Source organism: Aquarana catesbeiana, linkage group LG04 (genome assembly GCF_042186555.1).
Source record: "Aquarana catesbeiana isolate 2022-GZ linkage group LG04, ASM4218655v1, whole genome shotgun sequence".
In the NCBI taxonomy this organism is placed as follows: domain Eukaryota; kingdom Metazoa; phylum Chordata; class Amphibia; order Anura; family Ranidae; genus Aquarana; species Aquarana catesbeiana.
This window is the reverse complement of record NC_133327.1, coordinates 61,178,798-61,200,330: the sequence shown is the minus strand read 5'-3', so window position 1 is coordinate 61,200,330 and position 21,533 is coordinate 61,178,798. Positions and strand designations below refer to the sequence as shown.

At 42.9% G+C, this 21,533-nt stretch overlaps 1 protein-coding gene across 3 annotated transcripts in view; it reads left to right on the top strand.

Moving 5' to 3' along the window:
- The window catches only part of PLA2G7 (phospholipase A2 group VII), a 109,082-nt gene that overhangs the window by 31,471 nt on the left and 56,078 nt on the right, over window positions 1-21,533 (top strand). The window contains exon 1 of one of the 3 annotated variants that reach the window (XM_073625258.1): window positions 3,290-3,420. The exons of 1 other annotated variant lie outside the window; for it this stretch is intronic. The gene's annotated coding sequence lies outside the window, so the exon portion shown is untranslated. Of the gene's footprint in view, window positions 1-3,289; window positions 3,421-21,533 lie in introns of those variants that run through there. One more of the 3 variants, XM_073625256.1, reaches the window with a different exon arrangement.

Here is a 21,533-nt window from a genome sequence, read left to right as displayed (position 1 = left end):
TCTACTGTCTGTGAGTGACAGGCCCAGGGCTTGCGTGTCCCTGGGAGCCCACAACCAAATGCGGGAGACTCCCACGAGTTGCAGGAAACTTGGGATGTCTGGATCTGTACACAGTAAATTGTACACACGTGTGCTTGAGGCCTAATGCAGTAGCTCAAATTTCTAAATATCTAAGGCCCCATGCACAGTGGGCATTTAACTGCCCTGCCCAGCCACTGCCAGTAGCCTGTCAAACTCTATGGCCCTTTTCACACTGAAACGCGATTTGCATTTTTGGTGCATTTTCGAGACACGTATCCATTTTTAACAGGTGCAGGCAACCCAAAAAAAACCCCCAGAAATGCACAGGAAACATATGCGTTTATACCGCGATTTTGCTACAGAACAGTGTGAAAGGGCCCTTTGAGAGACTGATAGCTGCTTCGGCTGGATGGTACACCAATCGGTATTTCTGTTTATGGCAGTATGTGCCCAGGGACAAATGCCCAGAGCACAGACTTTTTGCATTCTGGCTATTCATCCCCTGGGCGCATACTGCCACAAACGGAAGTATGACTAGGTGCACCGATGAAGATGGTGCCTCCCAGGTAAGTAAGTTAATGTGGCATGCATATAACTGGAGGCCACCACTCCCTCTATTTTTTATTTATATTTCAAAGCTTCAAATTAGGAGTGTTACCACTTTGCATATTACATGTTGGTTTTTCTTATATAGAGGGTAGATTTTATTGTTGTAGCTGTCATCAGCATGCCCAGTGGTGCACAGCTTTTATTATTGTGTCTTTACTGAGGAGAATGGCCCTGTTTATTTTGTCCTGGTGACCACTATTGGCGTGAAAGAAAATGGGAAATAAATTTGCCGCCGTTGCCCAAACAGGAGAGGAGGGGAAATCTAATGGGGACATCTGATCAGCTGACAACTATGGGGATTTTTCCTCATGGCGGGGAGACCTCCTCTGTTGTGGCTTTGGGAAAAAACGTGAAAGAAAACCTGTAATGTCTTTGGAAGGGTTAAAACAGGATCAGGACTTAATAGCTCTTCTGCCCCTTCATTCGTATATCTAAATCCACGTCTTTCTTGAAGAGCAATCTGCGTTTTAGGCTGGGTTCACACTGCTTTGTGCAACCTTGAATCCAACAACCCTGTGCGACTTAATTGCGGCTTGCATACGACTTCTTTAACCACTTCAATACCAGGCACTTTCACCCCTTCCTGCCCAGGACAATTTTGAGCTTTCAGTGCTGTCGCACTTTGAATGACATGACAATGAATTGTGCGGTCATACAACACTGTACCCAAACTAAATTTTTATCATTATCTTCCCACAAATAGAGCTTTCTTTTGGTGGTATTTGATCACGTCTGCAGTTTTTATTTTTTTGCTAAACAAACTAAAAAAGACGGACATTTTTGAAAAAAAAAAGTTTTTCTTCATTTCTGTTATAAAATTTTGTTTTTTCCTTCACTGATGGGCACTGATGAGTCAGCACCTATGGACATTGATGGGTTGGCACTGATAAGGTGGCACTGATGAGGAGGCACTGATATGTAGAATTGATGGGCACTGATAGGCGGCACTGATATGCAGCACTGATGGGCATCGATAGGTGGCACTGATATGCAGCACTGAAAGGCAACACTATACGGCACTGACAGGCGACACTGACAGGTGGCATTAATGGACACTAATAGATGGCACTGATGGGCAGCATTGATTGGACAGGTACTGACAGGTATTAATGCTGGGCACTGATTGGCACTGTGATGGACACTGATTGGCACTATGGTGGGCTCTGATTGGCACTGTGATGGGCACTGATTGGCACTGTGGTGGGCACTAGCAGACTTATTATTGGGGCACTACTGGGCACTGATTGACACATCTGATGGGGCTGTGCTGATAATCAATGTGCTAATTATCAGCACTGACCCCCCCCCCCTCCCGTCTTTGACAGGGAGAGCCGCCGATCGGTTCTCCCTGTCAGCGTGAACTGAGGAATGACGTTTACCGGCACTTCCTGGTTCTCGCGATGATTGGTCACAGCTGATCATGTGGTAAGAAGCCTCTGTCAGAGGCTTCTTATCACGATTGGAGATGCCGCATGTCAGATTGACACGCCGCACTCGCGATCGCAGCGCTGCACGCCCCTACATGTTATCCTGCTGGACGTCATATGACGCCCAGTCAAGATAACAGAACCACTGGTAAGTGGTTAACAGAGGTCAATGCAAGTCGTATTGAAGTTGCACCAATGGTGGTGCAGGAACCTTTTTCTAAGTCTTGAGTCGCACCAATTAGAATGGTTCCATTGCAGTTAATGGGGCGCGACTTAGGGCACTTTCACACTACCAGCGCCCGGGCTTCGGTGGTAAAGTGCTGCTATTTTTAGCGGCGGTTTACCGTAGTTTTAGCCACACTATTCGGCCGCTAGCACTTTTAACCCCCGCTAGCGGCCAAAAACTGCCGGCAAAACGCCGCTGCAGCGGCGCTTTCCATGGGCAGGGGTGCTTTAGGAGCGGTGTATTCACCGCTCCTACAGTGCTACAAAGAAGCTGCTTGCAGGACTTTTTGTGACGCCCTGGCAGCGCAGCGCCCCAATGTGAAGGCACTTGGGCTTTCACACTGGGATTGCAGGTGAGGCTTTTTTCAGGTGCTATTTTTAGCGCTAAAGCGCCTGAAAACGCCACGTGTGAAAGGGGTCTTAGGGTTGCCACCTCATCCATTTAAACCCTGAACACATATTAATTACACAGATTCCTGAGGCTAATTTAATGCAGATAAGGCACCAAGTGAGTGTAATTACCACCTTAATCAGCCACAGAACCTGTGTAATTAAAATGTGTTCGGGTTTAAAGGGAAGAGGTGGCAACCCTATCACATCTTGCTATGCGACTTTGAACTCTCAAGTCACATGACAAGTTGTGGCAGTGTGAACCAGGGCTAACCCCCATTTTTGCTGACAAATGCGCCGCATCTGTGTGCATTGCAATAGCTGATGCTGATCGCAACAAGTTGGGGAGTTTTTGCTGTGGCCGCAGAGCGAAGCACCGTGGTGTGTATACACCCGAATGCAAGTCTAAATGAGGCTGAAAATGCTTGCCTTTTCATAGGAAGTAATAAAATACAGATGTAACACGTGATGCCAGGGTCTCTTTACCATTCAGCCATTGCATGGATTTTTATTGGGGACTGTATGATAAATAACAAGTGTACTAAGGACTAATGTTCAGGACTGTGCTTGTCCCCAGCACTGTGTCAGTGTGTATGACTGTACTGTGTATTGCAGAAGTGGGCAGGCACAGCATGCCGCACACGGAAACAGCTCTCACACACACTTCCCATACAGCTCAGGAGCCGCCCTGCCTATACACAGGGGCCTGCCTGGCCGCCTCACACAGGAGGTCACCCCCTCAGATAAGGTAGGAGCACTGGGAGGTATGGGCGGGAAACGGGCCCGGACGCCGTTACCATGGCAACACGAGGTGCTACTTCTTTATAGGGCTGTGTGCCTGTGTTGTGCTGGGTCAGACAAACCTCCGTGTATTACTAACAGACAGCTAAACATGCTAACCTTTCACCTTCTCCTGCTGTAGAACTAAATGTCCCAGCATGCCACTGACAACTATTGCTGCATGCAATTGTCTCTAGGCTTTACATAAAAGGGTGAACATGTCTGTGAAGTGTGTAGGTACTGTTCTATCAATATGTTTTTCTGTCTTCTCTCCCTGTGCAACCCAGACAGCCTTCCAGGAACAATTGTGCCTCCATCTTGGTGTTTGCTCTCCAGACACAGAGTTGGGGCATGAGGAATGCTGTGTGGAAAGACTTGGTCATAGAAAGGAGATTTCAAGCTCATTCACGCAGGGGGCAGGGCCCATACAGTGTGAAGAGCAGGCCTGTTTGTGTCCGGAGCAGTGTGAAGGCGGTCTGTGAAGATGGATGGTCTGTATATACCCACCTGCCCCACCGAGTGGGGGACGGGTGTGTAGCCCCAGACGCACACTGCGTTCAGGGCCATCCACCCGTCTCTGCACACCTACCAAACTCACATATGCGGGTGAGTTTATACAGCCACTCCGTCTCCACAGGCTGCCTTCACGCTGCTCCGGACACATAAACAGGCCTGCTCTTCACGCTTCATACATGTATGACTGAGCCCTAATGCCGCGTACACACGAGCGGACTTTTCGATCGGACTGGTCCGACGGACCATCCGATCGTGTGTGGGCTTCATCGGACCTTTAGCGGACTTTTCCAGTTGAAAATCTGATGGACTTTAGATTTGGAACATGCTTCAAATCTTTCTGACGGACTCGAGTCCGGGCGAAAAATCCGCTCGTCTGTATGTTAGTCCGACGGACGAAAACCGACGCTAGGGCAGCTATTGGCTACTGGCTATCAACTTCCTTATTTTAGTCCACTTTGGTGTGATGGTCGGACTTTGGTGTGATGGTGTGTAGGCAAGTCCGTTCATTCAAAAGTCTGTCGGACCAGTCCGGTCGAAAAGTCTGCCTGTGTGTACGTGGCATTAGGCTCCATTCACACCTATGCAGGTTGCTTTTGAGCGTTTCTGCAGTGCTTTTTGCTGTGCTTTTCGGGCATGTGTTTTTTATTTTTGTTTGGCCAATTTGTTGTTGGGCAGAATAATAATGCAAAACGCGTCAAAATCGCACTACATGCTTTTCTGAAGCGTCTCCATTGAAGTCTATTTAACCAAAAAAAAAGCAGCGTTTTGCCTTTTAAAAAAGTCCCTGACCCTTTCCAAAAATTCAGAGGTACAAAAATGAATTGATGTGAACGTGTTCCATAAGAACCCATGTTAAATACGCTCTGTATAACCTTTACGCCTGACAGGCAGACCTGAACTTTCTGCATGTGTGAACTTTCTGCATAATTGTTGTGCACACCTCAGTGGCTGTGACGCATCTTCCAGTACACGTGTGCACACCATCATTACAAATACCAGGACACGGTCTGTGAGTGCATACATGCTGTATGTTAGCACACCAGCCTGCAGATCTTTCTAAGGGCACCATGCAGGGTGACAACAATCGCCTAGTATTTTAGTGCAGGAGCGCCCTATGGGGGAAAGTGGTGAAGTAGCCTTTTTTTGGTGGGTTCACTGGTTAAATTGAACACAATAAAAAAGACTGATTTAAAAAAAAAAAAAAAAAAAAAAAAAAAAAGGACCCAGAGGGTTTGTGGGGACGTGGCAGGCGTGATCATGGAAGGACCTCATACAATGGCCCCCCAGAACTGGCTGTTCGGGCCGTAGCCGTCATTCGGCTATAGTGCGGTTGACAAGTGGTTAAAGCAAGGCACGCATGTCCGCGCCGTAGCCGTCATTCGGCTATAGCATGGTTGGCAAGTGGTTAAAGCAAGGCACGCGTGTATTAAAATTTTTACATTTTGGGTTTTATACAATTTAAGACCATTATGTGAACCTATGAAGAAGACATGATTTTCTGTGTATGGTCCTATGAGACCACTTTGCTTGTGTGGCGTACCGATTCACCAGCATAGGATCCCTGTAATTTTATACATTTTTAAAATGTTGGTAACTGCTAGATGTTGAAGATATGTAGCCCATACTTCGAGCCAAGTGTTTGTTGTGTCTGAGCTGTACAATGAGTTATCTAATATGCACTTCCACCTGGCAACAAAAGGGTCACTGGTTCGAATCCCGACCACGACACTACCTGCCTGGAGTTTGCATGTTCTCCCTGTGCCTGTGTGGGTTTCCTCCGGGTACTCCGATTTTCCTCCCACACTCCAAAGTTATGCTGGTAGGTTAACTGTCTCCTGTCTAAATTGGCCGTATTATGTATATGTATGAATGTGAGTTAGGGACCTTGGATTGTAAGCTCCTTGAGAGTAGGGACTGATGTGGTTGTACGATGCATATGTAAAGTGCTGCGTAAATTGACGGCGCTATATAAGTACCTGAAATAAAATTAAAACAATGTAATACTGTGAAATATTTCATTTCTACAATTCTACAGTACAGTACAGCTTCCTTTATTACATGGATCTTGTGACATGATGTCAAGGGTTGCTGAATTGCTCCAGGATCAAAGAAACAACCACATTATAATACTGGCATACCACAGACTTCCCCTTTTCTTAACCACTTCAGCTCTTGTACCTTTGTACTCATTATGGGCCAGGGCATGTTTTACATTTCCTCTAGTGGCCTGTTTATTAAGCAATACCTTTGTCATTACATGATGACATACTTTGGAGGGAGTCACGCTGTCTGACAGGTGCTGCGACTGGGAGCTAAACTCCACTCCACTACAACAGGAATCTGTCATTCCCACCAACATTTGCCCTTTTTAGGCGTGACAGAATTCTAAAGAGCGCCTTAGTCATTCTTTCTGAATTTTGAAGAATGGGCTGGGCTTTTGGTTTTACTGTCTTGCAAAAATTATTTGATTTTCTAAGTAATCTACAGACAAAATAAAAAAAAAACTAAGGTTGGGTTCACATGTGTGCGAATTGAATGCAGCAGATTTCACTGCATTCAGTTCGCATGACAAGCGAGTGTGAACTCCTCACAATGGAGCCGGTTCACACAAGTCCGGGGCGGATTGCAAAAGGGTCCTGTGCGTGTCTAAGTCCGGTTCAGGTGCCGAATTCAGGCAAAAATGCGGTCCTGAACTGGTGAACAGACACACACCGGACCCCAGGCATGAACCTGCGGCTGCACATTTGTGAACCCGGCCTAAAAAGAGGGGTTATTTTTTTTCTATTTTGATCGATGTAAGTTTAAAAAAAAAAGTCATTTTACTGTATTAAAAAGAGTATACATTTTATTCTATATTTTGTCCGGTTTAAAATGACAGTAAAATTACGCTATTGGTGCAAAGCATGGCAAAAGTTGTTTCCAATATAAAAAAGGCATTTTTCAAGTCTGCGCATTTTTTTTCTTTATGTGACACAAAATAATAATACAAATTAAAAAAAAAAATATATATATATATATATATATATATATATATATATAAATAATATGTATATACACAGTGCTGTGAGAAAAGTTTTTGCCCCCTACCTGATTTTTTTTTTTTTTTGCATATTTATCACACTTCAGATCATCAAACAAATTTTAATATTACACAAAGTTAACCCAAGTAAATCCAAGATGCAGTGTTTAAATTATTTAATTTATTAAGGGAAAAAAGCTGTTCAAACCTACCTGGCCCTATGTGAAAAAGTAATTGCCCATTTCCATGCTGAATCATGAATGAACTGTGATTAACCACAATTTTTTGGAAAGCTAAGTTAAATTTCACTTGCCACACCCAAGCCTGATTACTGCCAGACCTGTTGAATCAAAAAAACACTTAAATAGAACCTGTCTGACAAAGTGAAGCACGCTAAAAGATCTCAAAAAGCCTCACATCATGCCGTGATCTAAAGGAATTCAAGAACAGATGAGAAACAAAATCATTGACATGTATCAGTCTGGAAAGGATTACAATGCCATTTCTAAGGCTTTGGGACACCAGTGAACCACGGTGAGAGCCATTATCCACAAATGGAGAAAACTTGGAACAGTGGTGAACCTTCCCAGGAGTGGCCGGCCAACCAAAATGATTCCAAGAGCACGAGGACTCATCCAGAAGGTCATAAAAGAACCCAGAACAACATCTAAAGAAGTGCAGGCCTCGCTTGCCTCAGGTAAGATCAGTGTTCATAATTCAACAATAAGAAAGAGACTGGGCAAAAATGACGTCCATGGGAGAGTTCCAAGGCCAAAGCCACTGCTGACCAAAAAGAATACAAAGGCTCATCTCACATTTACCAAAAAACATCTTGATTATACCCAAGACTTTTAGGGAAATATTCTGTGAACTGATGAGACAAATTTAACTTTTTGGAAGGTGTGCTTCCCGTTACATCTGGCATAAAACGCATACAGCATTTTACAACAAGAACATCATACCAACAGTCAGACATGGTGGTGGTAGCGTCATGGTCTGAGGCTGCTTTGTAGCTTCAGGACCTGGACAACTTACCATAATTGATGGAACCATGAATTCTGAGCTCTACCAGAAAAGGAGAATGTCCGGCCATCAGTTCGTGACCTCAAGCTCAAGTGCACTTGGGTTATACAGAAGGACAATGATCCGAAACACAACAGCAAAGTCCAAAGTCCACCTCCAAATGGTTCACACAAAGCAAAATGTAGGTTTGGACATCTTTTTTGCCCTAATAAATGAAACCATCATTTAAAAACTGCATCTTGTATTTACTCGGGTTATCTTAGTGTAATAATAACATTTGGTTGATGATCTGAATCATTTAAGTGTGAGAAATATGCAAAATAATAAAAAATCAGAAAGAGGGCAAATACTTTTTCACACAACTGTATTATACAGTGGCTATAAAAAGTCTACACACCCGTGTTAAAATGTCAGGTTTCTGTGATGTAAAAAAATGAGACATATATATATAAATCATTTCAGAACTTTTTCCACCTTTAATGTGACCTACCGTATATACTCGAGTATAAGTCGAGTTTTTCAGCACATTTTTTTGTGCTGAAAGTGCCCCCCTCGACTTATACTCGAGTCAAGCACTTTTCTGCGGCAAAAAATTTCATTTTCTGAACTAACTTTGGGGCCCCATATCTCAGCTGGGGTTCCTAGCACCAAGTGGCCCCGAGATACAGGGCCCCAAAAATCGGTTCAGAAAATGTCATTCTCTGCTGCAGAAAAGTGCTTGACATTTTCTGAACCGATTTTTGGGGCCCTGTATCTCGGGGCCACTTGGTGCTAGAAACCCCAGCTTTGGAAATTTTATGGTGCTAGTTCCACTGGGTTTGCACACCAAATTTGGGGTTATTAACACTAAGTGGCCCCGAAATACGGGGCCCCAAAATCGGTCAACTGTGTACATCTGCTGCAATGTCATTTCGGGACCCTTTAGGTTCAGAGACCCCAAATTTTGGCTGCAGCTAGGGGGCATCTAGGAACCCTTAACTACCTAGTTTGAAGTTCGGGGGAACTATGGCTGCAAATGGGCACAGTGAGGCATGCAAATGGGCACAGTGAGGCTGCAAATGGGCATTGTTGACCCTCTTTTCCACTTACAGTAGCTGTGCATTTCTCACCCTCGCCTTATACTCGGGTCAATATGTTTTTCCCATTTTTGTGTGGTAAATTAGGGCCTCGACTTATACTCGAGTATATACGGTATAAACTGTACAGTTCAATTGAAAAACAAACTGAAATCTTTTAGGGAGAGGAAGTAAAAATAAAAAACTAAAATATTGTGGTTGCATAAGTGTGCACACCCTCTTATAACTGGGGATGTAGCTGTGTTCAGAATTAGGCAATCACATTCAAACTCATGTTAAAGGGGTTGTAAACCCTTTGGTTTTTTTTTTTGTTTTTTTTGCATTAAGGTGAAAAAAAAACTGGCAGTGACCGCCCCCCCCCCCCCCCCCGTTTTACTTACCTGAGCCCTGTATTTCTGTTGGTGGAGACGCACTCTCCCTCTCTCCACGGGGTCCTGGCTCTTGATTGGATAGATTGATAGCAGCGCAGCTATTGGCTCCTGCTGCTGTAAATCATAATCAATGATGCGAGCGCCAGGGGGCGAGGCCGAGTTCGGCATTCATGTCTATAAACGCAAATGCTGGACTCGGCAGCGCGCCCGCAAGGTAACCCCCCTGGGAGATCGCTTCTCCTAGGGGGGTTATCTGATGCAGGGAGGAGCTGCGAGAGCTGCCAGGGGACCCCAGAAGACCAGGTTTGGGGCCACTCTCTGCAAAACGAACTGCACAGTGGAGGTAAGTATGACATGCTTGTTATGTAAAAAAAAAAAAAACGAGCCTTTTACAATCACTTTAAATAGGAGTCAGTACACACCTGCCATCATTTAGAGTGCCTCTGATTTACCCCTAATAAAGTTCAGCTGTTCTAGTAGGTCCTTCCTGACTTTTTCTTAGTCGCATCCTACAGCAAAAGCCATGGTCCGCAGAGAGCTTCCAAAGCATCAGAGGGATCTCATTGTTAAAAGGTATCAGTCAGGAGAAGGGTACAAAAGATTTTTTAAGGCATTGGATATACTGTGGAACACAGTGTAGACAGTCATCATCAAGTGGAGAAAATATGGCACAACAGTTACAATACCAAGAATTGGACGTCCCTCCAAAATTGATGAAAAGAGGAGAAGAAAACTTCAGGGAGCCTACCAAGAGGCCTACAGCAACATTAAAGGAGCTGCAGGAATATCTGGCAAGTACTGGCTGTGTGTTACATGTAATCTCCCATATTCTTCATATTTCTGGGCTATGGGGTAGAGTGGCAAGACGGAAGCCTTTTCTTACGAAGAAAAACATCCAAGCCTGCCTAAATTTTGCAAAAACACATCTGAAGTCTCCCAAAAGCCTGTGGGAAAATGTGTTATGGTCTGATGAAACCAAGGTTGAACTTTTTTGGCTATAATTCCAAAAGATATGTTTGGCACAAAAAGCTGAACATGAAGAGGATCCTTCATACAATGACTCAAAGCATGCATCCAAATCAGCAAAGGAATGGCTTTACCAGAAGAAGATTCAAGTTTTGGAATGGCCCAGCCAGAGCCCAGACCTGAATCCCATTGAAAATCTGTGGGGTGATCTGAAGAGGGTTGTGCACAGGAGATGCACTTGCAATCGGACAGATTTGGAATGTTTTTGCAAAGAAGAGTGACCAAATATTGCCAAGTCAAGATGTGCCATGCTGACAGACTCGTACCCAAATAGACTGAGTGCTGTAATAAAATAGAAAGGTGCTTCAACAAAGTATTAATGTAAGGCCCCTTTCACACTGGGGCGGTGGGGGCGTCGGCGGTAAAACAGTGCTATTTTTAGCGCTGTTTTACCGTCGTCTTTGCGGCGGTATTCGGCCGCTAGCAGTGCGGTTTTAACCCCCGCTGGCGGCCGAAAAAGGGTTAAAACCGCTCGCATAGCATGGCTATAGCCGCGGTATTGCTGCGGTATAGCCGCGCTGCCCCATTGATTTCAATGGGCAGGAGCGGTGAATACACCGCTCCTTCACCGCTCCAAAGATGCGGCTTGCAGGAGTTTTTTTCTTCTCCTGCCAGCACACCGCTTCAGTGTAAAAGCCCTCGGGCTTTCACACTGAACAAACAGTAGAGGCTGTTTTGGGTCGGTTTGCAGGCGGTATTTTTAGCGCAATAACGCCTGCAAACCACCCCAGTGTGAAAGGGGTCTAAGGGTGTGCCCACTTATGCAACCATATTTCATTTTTTTCATTTTTACTTCCTTCCACCTAAAAGATTTCAGTTTTTTGTTCAACTGAGTTGTACATTTCACATATAGGTCACATAGTAGTATAGTATAGGTCACATTAAAGGTCGAAAAAAAATCTGAAAAGATTTATCTTTACATTACAGAAACCTGACATTTTAACAGGGGTGTGTAGACTTTTTATATCCAATGTGTGTGTATATGTATATATATTTACCAGATCAAGGGAAGAAAATAATTAATTAGGGCTGAATAGGGTTAAAGCGGAGCTCTGCTTGTTCGCACCCCCCCCCCCCCCCCACTGTCACATTTGACACTTTTTGGGGTAAGCGGGTACCCGGTTGTGACAGTTACCCACTCCCACTTCCAGGTAAGATCGCCGCACTGCGATCTACGACATATTCGGCCCCTCCTCCTTCCCCCTGCTGCCTTCTGGGACCTTTGTGCGACTTGTGCATGCCCAGTAGGAAACCAGCTGTGAAGCCTGAAGGCTTCACTGCCGGTTTCCCTTACATGCAATGCCGGCACCTGCACCCAAAGCCGATGGACGAATTGGCTAGGGGTGCCGACATCGTGGGATCCCTGGACAGGTAAGTGTCTTTTATATTAAAAGTCAGCAGCTACACTATTTGTAGCTGCTGACTTTAATTTTTTTTTTTTTTTCAAACGGACCTCCACTTTAACTAGTGGTTAATAAGGGGTTAAATAGAAGACATTTAATGAAGCTTTTTTTTTTTTTCTTTTACTATTAAGGTGTGTTTAACTTTAACTGATATCATATGCATATCAAAAGGTCACACCTTTTGATCTACATATGAACTAAATAGAGTGGTAAAACACTTTGTAACACCATATTACTGAATGACACTTGCAAACTGTATTTGTCTACTGATGGTCTGTCAAGTTGTATTTGGTGGAGATTTTGGCCGCTGTTCTATTAAATTTCTTGTCAGGGTTCCAGTTTTTAGTCAATTTTGGTTTGACTGCAGTTCATTTTTTAATGTATTACATTTATTTAAGTCTATAAAATTGTAATGAAGTTTGCTGATCGGTCAACTTATGGTAGTTAGTGTACACATGCTGGGACATGTGGTTTCATTGTGAACATTTTTACTGGAATAGAAAGGAGGCGGGGGGACTGGAATATGGAGCAGGTCTTTCTTATTGTCACTGTTATTGCCATTTCCATATATCCTCATGTTGTAAAGCGCTGAGCAAACTGTTGATGCTATATAACTCCTGTATAATAATAAGAGCAATAATAATATTTTCATGAATGCCCATTTGTTACTCTCACATTGCCACAATTACCTGTTTATTGCTTGCTTATTGTCACTATTGCCTGCGACACCTCTTCTTTAACCACCATGTACTGTGGTGGGGAGTCAAGTGGTTAAAGAATAGGTTTTGCAGACAACACGGGCACGGGCAGGGTCAGTCATGTGTATACACAGTATCTCACAAAAGTGGGTACACCCCTCACATTTTTTGTAAATATTTTATTATCTTTTTATGTGACAACACTGGCGAAATGACACTTTGCTACAATGTAAAGTAATGAGTGTATAGCTTGTATAACAGTGAAAATTTGCTGTCCCCTCAAAATAACTCAACACACAGCCATTAATGTCTAAACCGCAGGCAACAAAAGTGAGTACACCCCTAAGTGAAAATGTCAAAATTGAGCCCAAAGTGTCAATATTTTGTGTGGCCACCATTATTTTCCAGCACTGCCTTATCATTTTTTGGACATGGAGTTCACCAGAGCTTCACAGGTTGCCACTGGAGTCCTCTTCCACTCCTCCATGATGACATCACGGAGCTGGTGGATGTTAGAGACCTTGCGCTCCTCCACCTTCCATTTGAGGATGCCCCACAGATGCTTAATAGGGTTTAGGTCTAGAGACATGCTTGGCCAGTCCATCACCTTTATCCTCAGCTTCTTTAGCAAGGCAGTGGTCGTCTTTGAGATGTGTTTGGGTTTGTTATCATGTTGGAATACTGCCCTGCGGCCCAGTCTCTGAAGGGAGGGGATCATGCTCTGCTTCAGTATGTCACAGTACATGTTGGCATTCATGGTTCCCTCAATGAACTGTGGCTCCCCACCAGTGCCAGCAGCATTCATGCAGCCCCAGACCATGACACTCCAACCACAATGCTTGACTGTAGGCAAGACACACTTGTCTTTGTACTCCTCACTTGGTTGCCGTCACACACGCCTGACACCATCTGAACCAAATAAGTTTATCTTGGTCTCATCAGACCACAGGACATGGTTCCAGTAATCTATGTCCTTAGTCTGCTTGTCTTCAGCAAACTGTTTGCGGGCTTTCTTATGCATCATTTTTAGAAGAGGCTTCCTTCCAGGACGACAGCCGTGCAGACCAATTTGATGCAGTTTGTGGCGTATGGTCTGAGCACTGACAGGCTGACCCCCCCCACACACACACACACACACACACACACACACACCTACAACCTCTGCGGCAATGCTGGCAGCACTCATACGTCTATTTCCCAAAGACATCCTCTGGATATGACGCTGAGCACGTGCACTCAACTTCTTTGGTCTAGCATGGCGAGGCCTGTTCTGAGTGGAACCTGTCCTGTTAAACCACTATATGGTCTTGGCCACCGTGCTGCAGCTCAGTTTCAGTGTCTTAGCAAACTTCTTTTAGCCTAGGTCATCTTTATGTAGAGCAATAATTATTTTTTTCAGATCCTCAGAGAGTTCTTTGCCATGAGGTGCCATGGTGCACTTTCAGTGACCAGTATGCGAGTGAGAGCGATAACACCAAAATTTAACACACCTGCTCCCCATTCACACCTGAGACCTTGTAACACTAACGAGTCACATGACACTGGGGAGAGAAAATGGCAAATTGGGCCCATTTGGACATTTTCACTAATAAAAGACATTAATGGCTGTGTGTTGATTTATTTTGAGGTTACAGCAAATTTACACTGTTATACAAGCTGTACACTCACTACTTTACATTGTAGTAAAGTTTCATTTCTTCAGTGTTGTCACATGAAAAGATATAATAAAATGTGAGGGGTGTACTCACTTTTGTGAGATATTGTGTGTGTATGTGTGTGTATGTGTGTGTGTTTGAGGCTCTTTTGGGTTAGGAGCGCTCATCCTGTGACTGTTGTTCATCAAACACGGCGGAATACTGGTAGCCTCCCTGGCGGTATTCCCGAGTGTGGCTCGGGGTTAAAATTCAGTACCATTAGCGGTAACCCCGAGCCACACTCGGGATCGCATTGCAGGATCCTGGGGCGGCTTTACTTACCTTGTCCCCGGGATCCTGCGATGTCACCCGCAGTGTCCGAGGACTCCGTCCTCCTCCGAAGCCTCTCTGTGCCAGGCTCCGTTCCCTGCGAGCGGCGTGACGCACGGGGGCGGAGCCTGGCGGCAAATTAAAAAAAAGGTAAAAATCATAACACATACAGTACTGTAATCTTACAGATTACAGTACTGTATGAAATGATTTCACATCCCTTTTGTCCCCAGTGCTTTGGCCCATGCCCTGCATGCAGTTTTACATGATATACACTGTTCTTTCTGCCTGGAAACTGGAGATTGTCCATAGCAACCAAAAAGTGTCCCTTTACGTCAAAAGTGGCTTTAGACCAGCTAGAAAACAGCGATAGTAAATTAGAACACTTGCAGAATTGAGCGATAGTGAATTGTGGGGAAATTTATTTTATTACTATTTTTTTTTTTTTTTTTTTTTATTATTTATTTTTATTTATTATATTATAATTTATGTTTTTGTGTTTCAAACTTTATCATACCCGGGATATCTACTAGACTCTGGTTTGGACAGATTTAAGTGTGTTATTGTTAAGATTTACAGACCTACAATATAAAACGCCAAATTTCCATGCAAAATAATTGTACCGCTTTCAGCACCTAAAATCCGAAATAATCATACCGCCAGGGAGGTTAAGCCAACCTTAGATGAGTCAAACGAGTGAAAATTCTTGTTGATTGTCGAATTGTTTGCTTTTCACATCATTAGTTTGACAGCTGTGACATGCAATTTTTGTGATTCAATCGAAAGTGCCCGATTCAACATGCCAAAAAAATTATGGCACAATCGTATGAGCTATTTTTGTTTTTTGATCGACAGAACATTTGGCTTTCAACTCATCTATGGCCGGCTTTACCGGTATTCAGTAACCGGGTATCGTGTGATCGCTATGCTTGGTCATCCCTGTTCTGTCAGGGCAGAGGAGACATGTCGTTTGTTCCTTCTATGTCTCCTCACCTAGTCAGTCCTATTCCCATACAGTTAGAACACACTGAGGGAACACACATTTAACCCCTTGAATGTCCCCTGGTGTTAACCCCTTCCCTGCCAGTGACATTTATACAGTAATTGGTGCATATTTATAGCACTGATCGCTGTATAAATGTCAGTGGTCCCAAAAATGTGTCAAAAGTGTCCGATCTGTTCGTCGCAATGTCGCAGTACCGCTAAAAATCGCAGATCACCGTCATTACTAGTAAAATAATAAAAATAATAATAAAAAAAATTGCCATAAATCTTTTCCATAGTTTGTAGATGCTATAACTTTTGCACAAACCAATCAATATACGCTTATTGCAAATTTTTTTTTTTTTTACCAAAAAATATGTAGAAGAATATATATTGGTCTAAACTGACGAAGAAATTTGTTTTAAAAAAAAATACAAACTGCAGAGGTGATCAAATACCACCAAAAGAGAGCTATATTTGTGGGGAAAAAAGGACGCAAATTTCGTTTGGGTACAGCGTCGCATGGCTGCGCAATTGTCAGTTAAAGCGGCGCAGTGCCAAATTGTAAAAAGTGCTTTGGCCAGGAAGGGGGTAAAATCTTCCGGGGCCGAAGGGGTTAAACAACGTGTCATGAATGGCTGTCCATTTATTAACAGCTTCCTTACTGTTGTGATCTGTCATTGGCCCAAAGCAATCACATGGTACCTGGGTACCTGTGCCATGGGATTAACTGTAGCCAATCACAGATCACAACCATAAGCAAGCTGTTCATGAATAATTAACCTATTCATGACAGCTTAAACTATCCCTTATACATTGACTTGCAAAAAAAAAAAAATGTAATTCCTTAATTTTCCAAAATATGTGTACAAAAAAATGACAACTACAAAAAATACGCCACGCAGCTTACTAAATGCCTCAGACTGTATACCTTCCAAAAGTAAGGAGATAGGCCATCAGTACATCAGAATTGATCAATTTTCAGATATATCCCATAGTTTGTAGACGCTATAGCTTTCACACAAACCAATTAATATGCAGTTATTGGGATTTTTTTTTATTTACCAAAGACGTGGCAGAATACATTTTGGCTAAAACTTATGAAGAAATTCGATTTTGTTAGATATGTTTTTTTTTTTTTAAGAGATATAGATAACAAAACATAAAAAACCCTGTGGTGATCAAATACCACCAAAAGAAAGTTATATTTGTGCGTGTGGAAAAAAATGTGTATACATTTGGGTGCAGTGTTGCATGACAACGCAATTGCCAGTTAAAGTGCTGAATAGCAAAAAATGGTCTGGTCATGAAGGGGGTAAAACCTTCCAGAGGTCAAGGTCGTTTTTAACACAATAGCATAGTGTGATTAGCCCCGCCCACCATTCTCAGGATTTACAATTTTCTATAGTCCCAGGTATAGCAATCAGAGGCAGCAGTCCCTCTGACACAGTAACATATACAGTACTGCTATCATTGTTCAGGCACAGAAGCACCTAGGCATCCTCACATACCAGGAAGTACAATTTTCAGGTTACTGCTTTGGCACAATTAAAGCTGAACTCCGCAAAAAAAAAAAAATTTTTGGACATTTTTAACGTAAAATTAAATGACCGCAAATGATGGGTGATGTGTGAGTGGTGCGTTGGGTAAAACTCCTATTTTCATTTAGCTCTATACAGCAAGTAAAATAAGTATTGAACACATCATTATTTTTCTAGGTAAATGTATTTCTAAAGGTGCTATTGACATGAAATTTTCACCACATGCCGGCAACAACCCATGCAATCCATACATATAAAGAAACCAAAACAAATAAGTTCAGAAATGAAGTCATGTGGAATGACACAGGGAAGATGTATTGAACACGCTCACTGAAATTTATTTAATACTTGGTACAAAATCCTTTGTTGGTAATGACAGCTTCAAGACGCCTCCTGTATGGAGAAACTAGTCGCATGCATTGATCAGGTGTGATTTTTGGCCCATTTTTCCACACAGCCTTCAAATCTTGAAGGTTCAGTGGGCCTCTTCTATGAACTATGATCTTTAGTTCCTTCCATAGATTTTCTATTGGATTCAAGCCAGGTGATTGACCGGGCCATTCTAGCAGCTTTAATTTCTTTATTGAGAGTTGAGAGTTACCTTGGCTTTGTGTTTGGGGTCATTGTCTTGCTGAAATGTCCACCCTCATTTCATCTTCATCATCCTGGTAGATTTGTTTTAAGAATGCCTTGGTTCCCTATTAGACAATTGCGAGGAGCACCTGGTTGTGTCCAGTTTATGGTGAAATTATGTTTTTTTCCACTTCCAGAATATGGCCCCGACAGTGCTCACTGGAACATTCAAAAGTTTAGAAATCCTTCTGTAACCAATGCCATCAGTATGTTTAGCAACAATAATGTTGTGAAGGTCTTGAGTGAGCTTTTTGCTTTCACCCATCATGAGGTGTTTCTTGTGTGACACCTTGGTAATGAGACACCCTTTTTTATAGGCCATCAGGTAAGACTGAACCAGCTGATATTAATATGTAAGGATGAGCTCAGGCGTTTTTGCAAACAGCACATGCCGAGCCCGCCAGGAAGTCGGCACTGCACAGCGCTAATCGCAGGCAGTGAGACATTTCCCAATCTCTGCAGCCACGCATGGGGATAATGTCTCACTGCTTGTGATTAGCGCTCCGCAATGCCGACTTCCTGGCGGGCTCTGCACGTGCTGTGTGCGAACACGCTTGAGCTCATCCTTAATAGTTTGCACTGACAAGGTGTAGAATTTCTTTCTATATACTGATAGATTTCAGCTGGTGTCTTGGCTTTCCATGCTTTTTAGCACCTCCCTTTCTTTGTGTGTTCAATACTTTTTTCTTTACAAGGTTTTTTTTTTTTTTATTATGAAACAGTCAAATAAACAGAGTCAACAATGAATAAATGTGAGCATAAAAAGCTTGCATAACCAATTTACTGAGCCAAACAGTATAAAATATAGAAAATTTTAAGTTAACATAGAAATGTTAGCAACATCAGTACTAAACAGTATATCCGATGATACAAATACATAGACTTTGAAGTGCAATGTTTAACCCTTTTGCTGCCAGGTCCGTACATAGTACAGCAGGGGGTTTAACACACAATCCGGTAGCATCTAGGTGTCCCTGGCTAGCTTAGCCGGGATGTAATGTTTTTTAATGCGATCTGCATTGCAAAAAATTCCGTGGAGTCCAAAGGAGACATGGAGGGTCTTTTAGACCCTGCATATCTCAATAAAGAGAACCTGTCACCTAAAAATTCATCACATAGGGGACCTTTTTTTTTACCGACACCAGGAAAAAGCGGCTGCAAAAACGCGCTTGAATCGTTTTGCATTGGCGTTCATGCACATTTAGCTGCATTAGCGTTTAGCAGTGTTTCTCTGCCCTCTTTTCTATTTTCCACTCCCAAATCCAACTACTACAGCTTAAAAATGCTTGACGCAGCTTAAAGCTGTATACATCGTTAACGTATGTTTTTAGCTGCGTCAGGCGTTTCTTACAGCCGTAACGCTGCTGCTCCAGGACACCCTGGCCATGGGGTTTTTTTTTTTTTTTTTTTTTTTTTGCAGCTTGAAAACGCCTATACCACTTACAGCTTCTGAAAGCCTATATGTGCATGGACACATATAATAACATGGAGAGGCATTTTTAAGCTGTAAAAAAAAAAAAAAAAGCCTGAAGCCCCTAGGAGCAGCTGTAAAAACGTCCAGTGTGCATGAAGCCTTTCCCTGCGTCATTTTATTACACATAACCTAATTTCTGAACGTATTTGTTTTTGGTTTCTTTGTATGTATGGATGGCATAATAGGTTGTCATGTCAATAGCACCTTTAGAAATAGATTTACCTAGAAAAATGGTGACATGGTCAATATTTATTTTACTCACTCTATATATGCAACTATACTATTGTAAATGCCAAGCTTTTGGCATAAACAATTGCAGTTCTTGTTCTAGTGATGATAGTGGGCCACTCACTCTCCTCCGCGTCCATTCACAAAGTGTAGTCTTTGTACACGATAGAAGGCATTCTGTGAAAGGACGAGAGGATAGGAGGGTGAATATTACAATCCTTGTCCTTTCTAGAAACTTCTTGTATTCTGTAAAATGAATTCAAGACGTTTGATGAATAGATGAGGTGGACAGTGAGCCACCCTCTATCATCACTGTGCGTATAAAAGAGTACAGGTAGAGTGAAAATAGAGATTTAGCCAATGCAGCATCATCCATTAATTGGATACCCATCATTTATGGACATTTATTTTACATTTCTAGATGTTCCCTATAGGATAGGGACATGTGAGTTTAGGTCCAATTTTATTATAGTAAATAGATACATACTTATACATGATTGATTGATTTTTTTTTTTTCTGCTGAGATTGTTTGTGACACCAAGAGCTGAAGAGGTCCAGCACGCAACCCCCATGCTGTTTTCAAAGCTTTTCTGCTGTTCAGCTGTACAGGGGGTTTTGTTCTATGTGAATGCATAGCAGACATCACTGTGATTGTGCTGGACATCTATAATGTTCTGGCAAAGCACATTTACATTTAGTTCCAGATTTATACTGAGCTTACCCTGTCCATAAGAGCTCAATCTTATTATCAAGTTGGTGTTTTCATTCGTGTGAGCTATCATTTTATTTGGGGTTAAATATATATATATATATATATATATATATATATATATATATATATATATATATCTCAGCCGTGTGTGTGTGTGTTTAATAAATTAAAATAAATTTATGCCAATAAGATAAACATTATTTATATGATATAAATAATATAATAATAATATAAATGATATAAACAAATGATTGCAACGCTCAGTAAACTATACGTGAATTATAATGTCCACAAATAATCATATAAACAATAATTAACCACTTGACCTCCGGAAGATGTACCCCCCTTCATGACCATACCATTTTTTTGCAATACGGCACTGCGTTACTTTAAGACTGCTTTCACACTGGGGCGGCGGGTCCGTTAACGGTAAAGCGCCGCTAATTTTTGCGGCGCTTTACCGCTGTTTTAGGCTCTGTTTCCACTAGTGCGACTTTTCATGCGACTTGGGACTGAAAAGTCGCATGACAAATTGTTTCCCATGATTTCCAATGAGTACCGTTCATATCTGTGCGACTTCAAGTCGCAGCGACTTCAAAGTAGTCCCTGCACTACTTTGGTCCCACTTTGATGCGACTTGAGGTCCATAGATACAGGCATTGCTTCAAATCGCGGTAAAAAGTCGCGGTAAAATATCGCGGCAAAATCGCGCGACTTTGGGGACGCACTAGTGGAAACCTAGCCTTAAGCGGAGGTCCACCGAAAAAAAAAAAAAAAAATTTAAAAGCCAGCAGCTACAAATACTGCAGCTGCTGACTTTTAATATATGGACACTTACCTGTCCAGGGAGCCTGTGATGTCAGCAGCCGAAGCTGATCTGTCCGTCAGCTCTCGGCTGCTGCCGTTGCCGCCATCCTCGGTAAGGGAATCAGGAAGTGAAGCCGAGCGGCTTCACTTCCTGGTTTCCTACTGCGCATGTGCGAGTCGCGCTGCGCGTCCTTACTGGTCCTCCCAGAAGACAGCGGGGGAGGACAGATTAGGCGCGCTTTTTGGCCGCTAGCGGGATGCTTTTAAGCCCCAAGAAGGGGTTAAAAGTGCAGTGTTGCGAAACTTCCAAAGCGCTACCCATTCATTCCAGTGGGCAGGAGCGGTGGAGGAGTGCAGCGCTCCTCCACCGCCCCAAAGATGCTGCTTGCAGGACTTTTTTTCTCATCCCCCAAGCGCACCGCCACAGTGTGAAAGCACTCGGGCTTTCACACTGGGGAGGTATGAGAGGCAGTTTTCAGGCACTTTACAGGCGCTATTTTTAGCACTAAAACTCCTGAAAACTGCCTCAGTGTGAAAGGGGTCTAACTGACAATTGCGCGGTTGTGCAACGTTGTTCCCTAAATAAATTTGACGTCTTTTTTTTT